Genomic DNA, 12,241 nt, shown 5'->3' with positions numbered 1-12,241 from the left:
ACAGAGCTGCCTCCAGCTGCTCCTTGGCCCCAGTGTCCCACGCGGGATGCTTGAGTTATCCACTGAGAGCCCCCTTGAGACTGGAGCACAGGTAAATCTGCCTGTCTGAAGGGCAGGATTGTGTCCTAAGTCCCTCCTCATTCCTTCCTTTCCTCAGGCCCCACCATTGTGGCTTGGGTGGCAGTGGCACATTGGAAAGGCCTGGGGGTGCCAGCTGGGGTGAGAGCTCGGGGTGCCAGCCCAGGCTCCACCAGCACTTGGCCCACACTGGGGCACAAATTGAGAGATGAACTCTTGGAAGCTTGTCCTGAGGAGGATGAGTGGTACCTGCTGGCGAAATTCGGTGCTTTCATGGAGCTGTGATAAACCCCAAAGTCTTAGACTGCCAACCTACAGCCTCTGCACCGTCACATTCCCCAGTTGCATTTTGTATTGGAATTTTACCTGCTCCCACCTGCATCCTCCTGCTGGCAGTGCCAGCAGCCCACGTGCTGCCTCTCCTGAGAGCAAGTTCCTGCCTGTTTCCTCTCCCAGCCCCAGCTCTTGCTTCCCTCTGGCAGAGGCAGCTTTAGGTGCAATATCCTGATGTTTCTGCAAGTGGGTTTTGGAATAAACCTACACACGGGATGTTCACGGGTTGCTGCTATGGATTCTGTGAAAGGTGATCAGGAAAAGCAAGTTCAGAGTTACTCAGGGGATTCTCTGATTCCTGCCCATCTCACGGAGCTGCTCAGGGTGAAACTACTACTCCCATGCTTTTTATTTTGCTCCTCTTAGTGCTGGTTTTTCCCCAGGTAAGTCAGTGCTGGAGCAGCCCTTGTGGGTTTATCTGTGATGAGCAGTGGTTGTGTCTGCACACGGAGATAGCAGATTCCAGCTGTAGTGTGCAAACGTCGGTGCTTTGTGCCTTAGTGCACAGCCACACTTGTCAGCTGACAGGGCTGATGCGATGAGAAAACCTCGCACTCTCCAATAACCTGAGCACAGGAACTTCCTGCGTTGTTACATTTAACCAAAGCTCTGATAAAAAATACTACATTAATTTTTCTAATGGAGACCAGATTCCGCATTATCATAATTTACGTTTTTGGATAGTCTTTGATTGACTCTGGTGGGAAGGGAGGTGAATCAGTATCTTGTACTTTAGGGAAAGATCTAGGGGAGAATTGAATTGTACTTCCTTGGAATTCACATCACCCGCCCTTAGTCGGAGATGTTGATCTTGAGAACAACAAGCAGAGAACAGCCCAGGAAGGGCTAAACGTGACAAAACAGTGCAGAGCATACAGAAATCCTCTTTGCTGTGTTCATCATTCTGTCTTCATCTTGGATTGTTTCCACCCTTCTCCTCCACCTGGAAGTCACAAGCATCCTGCAGTGGCAGGTACTCTGGGTTCTTCTGCCAGGAGTAGTCTAAGAACAGCTTTTGCTGGGAGCAGCTCTGACCTTGCTGAAATCACTGCTGAAGCCTCCCCTGACTCTTGCAGTGCCAGAATTTCAGGGTGCCAGTGGTGAGGCAGGGACTGAGCCTGGTTCATTGTCCCCAGAGCTCGGGTAGTACAGGACAGTCAGGCCAGTAAAGCCCCTGCTCAGGGCTGGGAACGAGATCCTGGCCGGCTTTCCCTCTCTGCCCCTCTCTGCAGTCCTGCTGGGCTATGTCATGCTACTATGTTACAGCATTGTTCCATGTCTTTTTTTTTTTTTTGGAAGTAATGCCGGATATTGGCAGTCAGGGGCGATGGAGCGAGGTGAGCAGTGACCGGTGGACAGAATGAGTTGTTACGGCCTCGGTCTCAATTTTTGGAGCAGCTCTAAGCATCCGTTGTTGTTTGTGTGTTTTAGGTGGTCCACTTGCAGGATGTCCTGGCCCTGGATGCTGGAGCGTGCAAGCCTAAGGTATAGGTGTGGTGTACTTCAGTCGGAGCAGGGAGGCTGTGGTTTCACAGTCTCTCAGCATGTTTTGTGTGTTTTTGCTTTGCTTCTCTGCAGGTGCTGCTGCTGCCCTGGGCGTGCCAAGGGACAGAGGCGAGCAGGTGAGTTGGCATTTAGGTGGGGTGGCTGATAGGCCAGCGGTCTATGGCAGCGTGCTGAGCGTGTCCCTTTTCATTGTGCAGGTTTGTCCTGGCCACCTCCAGAGTCAGATCAGGATTTGAGGTGAGCCGGGGCAGTGGTGTGGAGTAGCCAGGGGATGCTCTTCTGGAGGGCAACAGTGACGTTTTCTGTTTTGTTGTCTTAGGTACCGTGAGCAGGTGTGGAGCTGAAGTTTGGAGAGAGCAGGTAAGCGCTGAGCCTCGGCAGTTTCGAGGGAGGGGGCCTTGCGGAAGGGGTCTCTTTTGGCGTGTGTTGTCAGAGGCTGAATTTTCTCCTTGTTCTCCATCTTTCGCAGCTGCCAAAGCGGACCGTGGGGAACGTGTTGACATCTGAGGTGCTGATGCATTTTTTCTGCCAAGGATGGATTTTGTCCGTTTGTCTTCAGAAAGCTAAGTGTTGGGAGCGGTGGTTGGGAGAAGGGAAAGGCCTTTGGAGTTCCAGGAGGCAATTGGAAGTTAGCTTAGAGGAGAGGGCTGTTGTGGGAGGGCCCCTTGGAAGTAAAGGGAGAGGGTTTCTCCTCAGCATCACCTGAGCCTTTGCTGGGCAGGGCAGTTCCCACCCATCTCTGTCATCGGCCTTTGAGTCTCGACATCATCGTGGATCTTTTTGCCCGAGGAGCTCGCCTTCGGGTCTGGCACGATCGCCACGGTCTCCATTTCACCTACTCGCTGGCGTAGCCACCCGCGGGCATCTTGGCCACTTGCTGGATGGTCAAAGGTAAGGGATCAAAGCTCGGGTTGTCAAGGAATGGGTCAAGGGGTCAAAGGTCAGGGGATAAAAGGTCAAGGCTCGGGCTCAGGATTAGAGGTTCCAGCATGATTTTCCGTGGTGGTTCCCAGTGTGGGGACACGGGGTGTGGGGTCAGTGGCGCCGGGGGCGGGCAGGAGCCCCGTGGGCAGTGGCCGGCAGCGGCGGGGACGCCTCCGTACGGTCGCGCCCCTCCACTGCCAGCAGAAGCCCCCCTGCGCCGTGCGGTGCCCGGCCCCACTCCTTGCCCTCCCCGCTGCTGCCTTCCCGCACTCCCACCGCACCCCCTGCTCCCCTCCAGCCCAGGGAAATGCAGGAAAACACAAAATCATTGAGGTGGAACAGTCACCAGAGCTGCCCGAGCCATCCCCCCGCCTGAAGGCGGCAGCTGCCCAGAGCCAGGGGCACCCAGCAGGATGCAGCTCCCCTTTCCCAGGAGCTGGAGGCAGGGTTTCCCAGGCAGGGGGAGCAGGGAGAATTTCAGCTCCCAGCAGCTCTCTGTGAGTGCTGGATGGACTCTGGGCTGAGCCAGGTGGGAGGTGTGGGTGGTGTTCATGTCCCCAGGAGCTGCTCAAATCCACCTTAAACTCCTGGAATGGTCTGTGCTGGCAAGAACCTTACAGACCATCCTGTTCAGCCCCTTGCCATGGTCAGGGACACCTTCCTGGGGTGTCTGTGCCAGAGTGGTGGAATGGGCAGGACTTTCTCCCTGAGCCCAGTCCCGGGCAAGATTGGGGTTCCCATGGGAAGAAGCCTGTGAGCTGCATTTCCGGAGCTGGGAGCCTCCATGCCCGGGAGTGTTTCCAGTACTGTTCTTTGGCTTTTTCCATAACTGGGCATGATGTTTCTCCCCAGAGTAAGGTGGTTTTCCCTGGATTGTTGGGGTAAGACACTGGCTGTTTGACAGCTCTGTTGTCTCTTTGTCCTGAATGGAAGAGTGAGGAACGGGGGATGCTCCCGACTGTCCCAGGGATGTGGGAACAGCCCAGTTCCAGTGAGGAATGTGACGCCCAACTCGTGGCGTGTGCCCTGAGATGGTCTTTGCTGTTGTTTTGTCCTTAGAGCCTGTTGGAGTGCTGGCCTGGATTTGGGAGGAGCCAAGTAGCCTGGAGCAGTGAGGTTTTTCCTGTCAGAAATCCATGCTGGGGATGTTTTCTCTGGCTGTCCCAAGGGGAAGGAACAGCTCTGGAGTTTTTGCAGCCACAGGCTGGGGATGCATCCCCTGAAAACCAGTTCAGGATCGTTCATCTGACTCTGTCCCTGACCTGTGACTTCCAGGGAGCCTTCTGGTCTTCTGGATATTCCCAGGAGAGGATATTCCACCACCTGACTTTTAAGCCAGGAATTCCAAACCCAGTAAGTTGGTCACATTCTATGGGAGCTGCCCCAATGGTGGGATGGCAGAGGGCACACCCCACGCTGCTGTTTGGGACATTCCTGACTGGAACGGGAGCCAGCTGGGCATTTTGGAGCACTGAGGCCACCAGGGCAGCCTTGAGTGGCATTCCCAGGCAATGCTGAGGCATCCCATGCCTGTGGCAACACATGCCTGATGTGGAGCAGAGAGAGGAAGGGAGAAATTCTGAGTTGATGGGAGGAATGGAATTGGGCTTTCCAGAATGGAATTGGTATAGGTGCTGATGGTATCATGGAATCATGGGGTGGCTTGGAAGGGACACAAAGACCCTCTGGGCTCTGTTATCCCATCCCGTGGCAAAGAACACGTCCAAAACTGCCTCCTCACCCCCATGGAATGGCAGTGGGTGTTGGGAGCTCTGGCTGGAGCACCTGGAGACCAGGTAAGAATAGCAGTGGCATTGTTTTGGCTGCTGCTGGATGTGGTTTTCTCTTGTCAAGATGTTCCTCTGATTGATGTTTTCACAGTAGCTTGCTAGGCCTCATTTGAGGATAATTCCAAGAATTTGGAAGTCGTTGGAAAAGAATGAGGAAAAAAGGTGAACCTGATCCATTTCTAGTAATTCTGAACTTCTCTTGCAGCACCGTTCCAGGGGAAAGCTGGTGAAAGGATAAAGATGCAGAGGAACAAGTGTTGTAAACCCCCTTGCCTCCCTGACAAAGCAAACCTTTCTGCAATCCCAGTAAATCTCTTGGAGAAACTGTGGGATCATAAGGTTTCCTAGGAAAGGAAAACTAAGGACAGAGATGAGGAAATAGGCTTCCAATTAACAATGATTTGATGGAGGTAGGAATGATTCTTGTATGTTTGATGCACCCCTTTTTATTCCTGGGATAATTTTAAATGATTTCTTTAAAAAATCATTTCGATTTGGGAATTCAGATTAGAGAGGAAACGATGCAAAATAAATGCAGGGAGAGATCACAGAATCATCCTGGAATGGCGGAATAATTTGGGTGGGAAGGGACCTTAAGGATCACCTCATTCCATCCACAGGGTGCTCCAAGCTGCGGCCAGCCTGGCCTTGAACACTTCCAGGGATGGGGCAGCCACGATTTCCCTGGGTTTACGGGCACAAGAGGAAATTTCCAGCAGGAACTGAGGGGTTTCCCTTGCTCTGCCTGGCCCTAGCAGGGCTTTGGGAGGCAGAGGCTGTGGGAACAGGAGCTTTGTCCACTGCCTTGGAGGAGTCTCTGATGTCCCAAAACCCAGCAGAGCAAGTGGTTGTGGTTTAACATCCCGTTCAAAGGAGATGCCAGGCCAGGAACGGGAATGGACTGCAGAGCAGGGATGGTGGCCAGCAGAGGGGTGACTGTCCAGGGGGTCCCAGCAGTCCATCCCTGCTGCCCAGGTTTGGGATGAGCAGGCTGGTGAGTGTCCCTGTGCTTGCTCTGCAGGATGAGGAAGCCAGGCCTGCTGAGGAGGAAGATGAGGAGGTGTGGGAGGATGGAGACAGCGGCCACCAAAGGCTGGGGAAGGCACAGATCCAGGTAGGAGACGTTGCCTTGCGAGGAGAGGGACTTGTCTGTCCCGTTGGAATTTGGGGCGTGAGGCCAGTGGAACAAAGGCTTTGATTCCATTTTCTTGCTCGGGTTTTCACGTGCCTTAAGAGAGCTTTGTGAAAATGTCATTATCCCTGATTGAGTCTCTGAAAAACAGGGATTGAAGCTTTCAGAAGGGGCCCAACCCTGCCTGCATGTATCCAAGTGCAGCCCCCACTCCCTGTTTTTGTGTACAGCTGGGATGAGACCTCAGCTGCTGTTACTTGCCAGCTCACAAGTTGTGTAGCTCAGAGCCTCAGCCATGAAGGGCCAGGCTGTGTTTAAAACAGCCCAAGGTGCCAGAGAGCTGGAGTAATTTCCTAGCAGGTAACTTGACTTGGAAGCTGCATTCTAAAATTTGTCCGCATTTAATTGATGTCCCACATGGAGACACCTAAAGAAGCAGAGGTGGGGTGTTCCTAAGAAAAGAGCATCTAAATTCTTTGGTGGTAGAGGGCTTAAAGTCTGAGTGAGGTGCCTTTAGGACACTTCCATTCCAGTATCTGAATAGAATTTAAATGAAGTAGCCAAATCCTGACAAGCTTGTATGAACTCCAAAGCCTCTGCAAGTGGTTTACAGCCAGGGAAGGAGATAAGAGTCTGGAGTCTCTTCCCCAAAACCTGGCTCCTGGTTTCTTTGGCCAGGCATAGGAAGAATTGTGTATTCCCTGGGGCTCTCCTTATGGGGAGAGGTTTACTTATGTGCCCTGGGTTTATTCAGTGCATCTTCAAAGTGATGGAAACTGATTGCATTGAAATGCCAGGGGTGCCAAATGTTTTCCCCAGCCAGAGCTCAGAGCCAGCCCAGTGGGAAGGGGTTTAGTGGCCATTTTCCCGCTCCCTCGGGGCAGCAGCACTGGAGCACTCGCACCCACCCGTGCCCGAGGTGCCGAGTACTGGCAGGAGGCAAAGCCAGGGACTGGGCAGGAGGAGCTTGCAGTGCTCCTGGAATCGCAGAGCTGGAGCTGTGGGTTAGAACTGCCAGGAGCTGCTGCCTCACTCAAACCTTGTTTAAAGCTCAGCATCCCTCCTGCTCCCTTGGAATGATTGTTGCTTCTGTTGTTGCTCTTTCCCGATCCATTATGATTATTATTGTAAATTCCCACTCCATTTCTTCCATAGCCCTTTGCTTCCCAGAGGTGGTGCTTTAGGCAAGCCCCTCCAGCCTGGGAAGGGGCTTTTGGCTCCAGACTCAGTCCCAGTCCCCATGAGCAGCTGGAGCTGTGCTGTCCCCAGCAGGTGCCTTTCCTTCCTTCCCTGCTGCACTTTGGCTTTTTGATGGCTCTCTAGGGGGCTGAGGGAGAAGTTCTTTGTCATTCCAGGGCAGCATAAGCCCTGATCCCACTCAAAGCAGGAGGAATCATTCCATCCTTGTTTTTGGATACACCTTTGGTGTTCTCTCTCTTTTGCTGACACTGTGTGGTGAAGCAGCAGCTCCCTGGAATAACTTTTATTTGTAAAACAATGAATTCCCTGCTGGAATCCCAGTCCCAGCCCCCCAGATCAAGGTGCAGTTTAAGGCCTTACACCCTGACCAGGACAAGTTCCTGTCCTTAGACATGGAAAACAGGGGAAAACTCAGACTGGATTGGAGCCAGCATCCAGAATGGGGAGAGTGAGGCAGCGTGCTTGGCCCAGGCTGGGGCTGGTACAGGGGGTGTTCCCCATAGGATGACACCCGTTTGGAGCAGATGCTTCTCTTCCTTTGTCCAAAGTCCAATGGCAAAGGAGTGAAGAACCCACAAGTGGGGCCTGGAAGGAAAACAGTTCTGTTAAAATTAGGCAAAGAATGCACTAAGAAAAAATGGACATCCTTTTTATGTATGAAAGTAAGTAGGGGAAAAATGTTGAAAAAGAGCTCTTTTATTTGGTGCCACCTCTCATTTTTTTATGGATAAAACCCTCTAGTGAGCAATCAGAACAGGAATGGGAAAGCCAGGAGCCTTTGACTTCCACAGTGGACTTAATTGCCATGCTTAATTTCAACAATTTCTTCTCTCTCTCAGGCCAGGAAAACCCACTTAACTTGTCCCATCTTTGCCAAAAGCTTTGGTGTTTGAGCAGCCAAACCCAATGGGCTCTGGCCCCACCAGCCTGTACTGGAGGGCCCCTGGTCCTGCCCATGGTGTGGGATGAATCCCCAATTGTCCCCAGAGGGGGCTGCCCTGGTCCCTGCAGTGCCCAGCACCTGAGACACAGAGAGAGCCCTGTCCAAAGGGGCTCCTTGTCAGGAATGTGGCAGCAGCCCCAGGAGCAGGCTGAAGGTGAGAACTGGGGCTGTGTTTGAGACTGACCAGGTCAGCTCAGTGTTTACCTGTGGGGGGAGTTTGGCCCCCCACGCTGAGTTGAAGCTGGATCAGGGTGACAGATGCTGCATTTTGGGCACCCTGAGAGTTTCTCTCCCCCTTGGAGATTTCCTGCGGGGATGGGGCAGGGCAGGGAGCAGAATTAACCCTGCACCTCCCGTGGGCACTGCTGGCCTTTGTCTCTCTGCTGTGCCATCAGCCTGTGGGAATTTGCTGCTGCCGCTGCCACCCCACCTGGGGGCTGCGTGCTCCTGGCAGCCCTTCCCAGCCCCACACCCGAGCTCCAGCGCTGCCTCCAGGCTGTGTTGGGAGAGTTTGCTGGGAATGTGCCTCATCCCTGGGAGTATCCTTTCCTTCCAGAGTGGCTGGATGGAGCTTCTGGGCTTGTCAGCTTCAGAGTTTGCTTGCAAAAGTCACTGCAGGGAAGAATGACAAGGAGGTTTGTCAGAGTGCTGCTGTCAGACCCCACCTGCCAGTCTGTGCTTTGGCTTGGAGGTTGTTGTGTATTGGCCCTGCAGGGAATGAATGTCCCCTTCCCACCTCAGCCCAGCAGATCCCAAGGGCTCTTCCTGGAGTACTTACTCTTTGCTTCCCTTTGGGATAACTTAATCTGCACCCTTCCAGGAGCAATTCCTTGGCTTCTCCTGGAGAAAACCCCATGGCAGAGGCAGTCTGCAAAGGAGCCCAGAGCTGTGCTTGGAGCAGGGAGTGCTGAGAGCTGCGTGTGCCTCTGCTGCCCCAGGCTGGCAATATCCCCATGGAACAGACTGGGCAAATGGCATTAGAGGGAGCACAATCCCTTCCTGGAAGAGGTTTTCTCCTGTGCAGATCAGGCACAGGGCAGGAAGGGAACTTTGGAGATCAGCTGCTTTCCCCCAGAAAGCATCACTCACACCAGCATGGATGACATGACCTGTGCCCAGCGCTCACCATGCACCCGGCCAGAATCAAGAGCAAAGGTGGGTTTGGGTGTGAGCACTTGAAATAACTTTGAAAGAGAAGCAATCACCTTTTGCTGCTTCTTTCTTTCTTGCAGATGCTGCGATTGCCTCTGGGCACATGGGCTGAGCTCTCCCTGCAGGGAACTGTCAGGCCTTAACAGCTGTGAGGTTGTGTTCTTCTCAGTGGGGAACTGGAAATAATTATTAATTAATTGCAGAAATGTTTTCTGAACCTTTCCCCTTTCCTGGTAGATCTTCTCTCTCTGCCTCTGAATTTACAGCTGTTCCCTGGTGTCATTGGCCCTGCCTGAATTCCTTGCAGCTCCTCACTGGGAAAACCTGGGATGACTTTGAGGGGACAGAGGAGACATTTTCAGCTGAAAACCTGGGGTGACTGAGAGGGGACACAAGAATTGTTTGTGTAGGAAAATGGGAGGTGATGTCAAGCAGAGCAAGGTGGCATTTTTGAGGGAAAAGCTGAGGTGATGTTTAGGGGAAAGAATGCACATTTTTGGGGCAGAAAAGAGTTAATATTGTACAGGAAGGAAAAACTGGGGGGTAAAACTTGATGTAATCTGTAGGGGACAGAATGAATATTTTGGAGCAAAAATGAGGTACTCAGTAGTAGACAAAGAAGGAACATTTTGGAGGCCAAACTTGACAAAGTCTCAAGAGCAGAGAATGAACACTTGGAGGGAAAAAGGAGGTGATGAGTACTGAGCATGTGGGGAAAATTTGGGGGCTAAATCTGAGCTAATCTCTAGGGGAGAGCATGAACACACTGAGGTAACATGAGGGAATCAGTTGTGGGCAGATAGGGAAACTTGTGTAAAAATAATATTAAATAAGCTGTAGAAAGAACATTTTGAGGTAAAAATGAGGTAAGCAGTAGTAGACAGATGGAAAACTTTGGGGGTAAATCTTGATAGAAGCTACATGGTAGAAAGGAAATAAATATTGAAGGAAGAATGAGGGAATCAGTAGTGGACAGGTAGGGGAATTTTGGGGGGTCAAACTTGAAATGATCTAAAGGTTGAGAATGAATCTTTTTTGGTAAAAATGAGGTAATAAGTTGTGGACAGTTAAGGAAAATTTTGGGGGTTAAACTTGAGGTAATCTCTAGGGAGAGTGTGACCACTGACATGAACTGAGGCAATCACTGGGGCTAGGCAAGGAAATTTGGGGTGTAAAACTTGGGAAGATCTGTAGGGCAAAGAATGAACATATTGAGGAAGCAATGAGGTGATCAGTAGTCAAGATGAGGTAGAATGTGGGGGGCAAACCCTGAGGTAATTATGTAGGAACCATAAGTGGTTTTGAGAAAAAATCTGACCTAATTTGTAGGGGACAGAATGAACATTTTGGGGGTAAGACAGACATAACCTGCGTGGTTTGGGTTTTAAAATCTAGTCAGTGCACAGGGGACAAAATAGACATTTTGGTAATAAAATCCGAGTTCATCTGTAGAAGAAAGAACTCATGTTTTGAGGTAAAAAGGAGGTGATCAGAACTGGGCAGGTAGGGAAAACTGAGGGGGTAAAATGTGAGGTCATCTCTAGGAGAGAGCAGGAGCATCCTGAGGTAAACGGAGGGAATTGCTGTGGACAGGTGGGTAAATCTGGCAGGTAACACTTGAGGGAATCTCCATGGTAGAAAATGAGTATTTGGAGGTAAAAATAAAGTACTCAGCGGTGGAGATGTACAGAAAATGCTGGGGGTAAAATCTGAGGTGATCTGTAGCAGAGAGAATGCACTTGATGGGGTAAACTGAGGTAATCACTTATGGACAGGTAGGGAAGTTCAGAGGGGTAAAAATTGAAAGCATCTGTAGGGCAAAGAATGAAAAGATTGAGGTGGAAATGAGGAAAGAGGTAGTAGACAGGTGGGGAAAGTTTTGGGGGCAAATCTTGTGGTAATCTCCAGAGCAGAGAAAGAATGCTTCCTTGTAAAAAATGAGGAACTCAGAAGGAGGCAGATGGGGACATTTTGGGGGTAAAATCTCAGGTCATCTCAAGGTGAGGGAAGGACTATTTGGAGGTCAACTCAGCACTCACTGTGTCTTCCTTCCTTGGCATCAGCTGGCAGGGAAGGGAGAAGAGGCCTCAGGCTGGAGAGGGGCAGGAGAAAGGCACTGTGGGCAAAGGCACCTCCCTGGCATCCCCAGGGTACCTGTGGGGAACACAGTGGACACTTTGGGAGCAAAGGGAGGTGATGACATTGTCCCTTTGGGGGCTGCTGGCATTTAGATCATTCCATCCATTTGCCTGCTGACATTTCCCAGCCCAGGGGCTTTGGCTGCCAGGGCAGCACAAAGATTGTTCCCTGGGTGGTGGGCAGATTTGGGGGTTGGCTTTGCTAGTTCAGATGAATTCTACCCAAAGCCCTGAATTCCCTGCTGAATTGCCACTGGCATAGCCTCCCAGCGCCTCCTGGAGCATGGATATTCCCATGCAGAGCTGCCTATTTAACACCAGCTGTGTCAGGAACCAGCAGAGCTTCCAGGGAAGCTCAGCAGGGTCAGGGCAAGGACAGCTTCATGTTCCATAGAATTTGCTGTTTGTAACCCTCATCCCCCAGCCCCCCCCCCCCCCAATGTCCCTGGGGGCACCTGACAGAGTTCCCTGGAATTCAGCTGCCTGCACCCCCCGAGCTGGGGCTCCAGGTGATATTTGAAAGCAGGAACAGGCGCTGGCTGGACACGCTCCCAGCCTGTGCTGAGGCAGCCCCTGTGCCCACGGGAGGACTTCTCTCCCTGCAGGAGTTGATTTCATTCCAGAGCCTCAGGAGTGGCCTCTGCAAGTTCTTTTCCCTCAGGAAAGGGATGCACATCCCTGCCTTCAGGGCACCTGCAGTGGGAGCCACCTGGGAAAGCTTTCCATCAGTTGTGCAGTTCCAGCTGGCTCCCCAAAAACTCCCAACTCAATCCAAAGAGATTTCTCTGACTCTGACCTTTCATTTGAAGGCATCTCTGAGGGCATTGCTTGGCATTTCATTGCTGTGGGGGAAGCTTGCCTTGGCTTTAACACTGCTGAGGGATGATGGCCTCAGGCTGGAAGGGAAGGCATTTTGGGTGGCTGGGACATAGCTGGCAGGTGTGTGGGAGGTCAGCACTGGGAATTGCTGTCTGAGCCCCTCTGCAAACAGCCCATGCTGACATTGCCCAGTGCCAGCTGTTCCTTGGGGCATTTTTGGGGTGTC

This window comes from Coloeus monedula (genome assembly GCF_965178545.1).
Source record: "Coloeus monedula genome assembly, contig: HAP1_SCAFFOLD_251, whole genome shotgun sequence".
Lineage (NCBI taxonomy): Eukaryota > Metazoa > Chordata > Aves > Passeriformes > Corvidae > Coloeus > Coloeus monedula.
Note: the sequence above shows the minus strand (reverse complement) of the source record.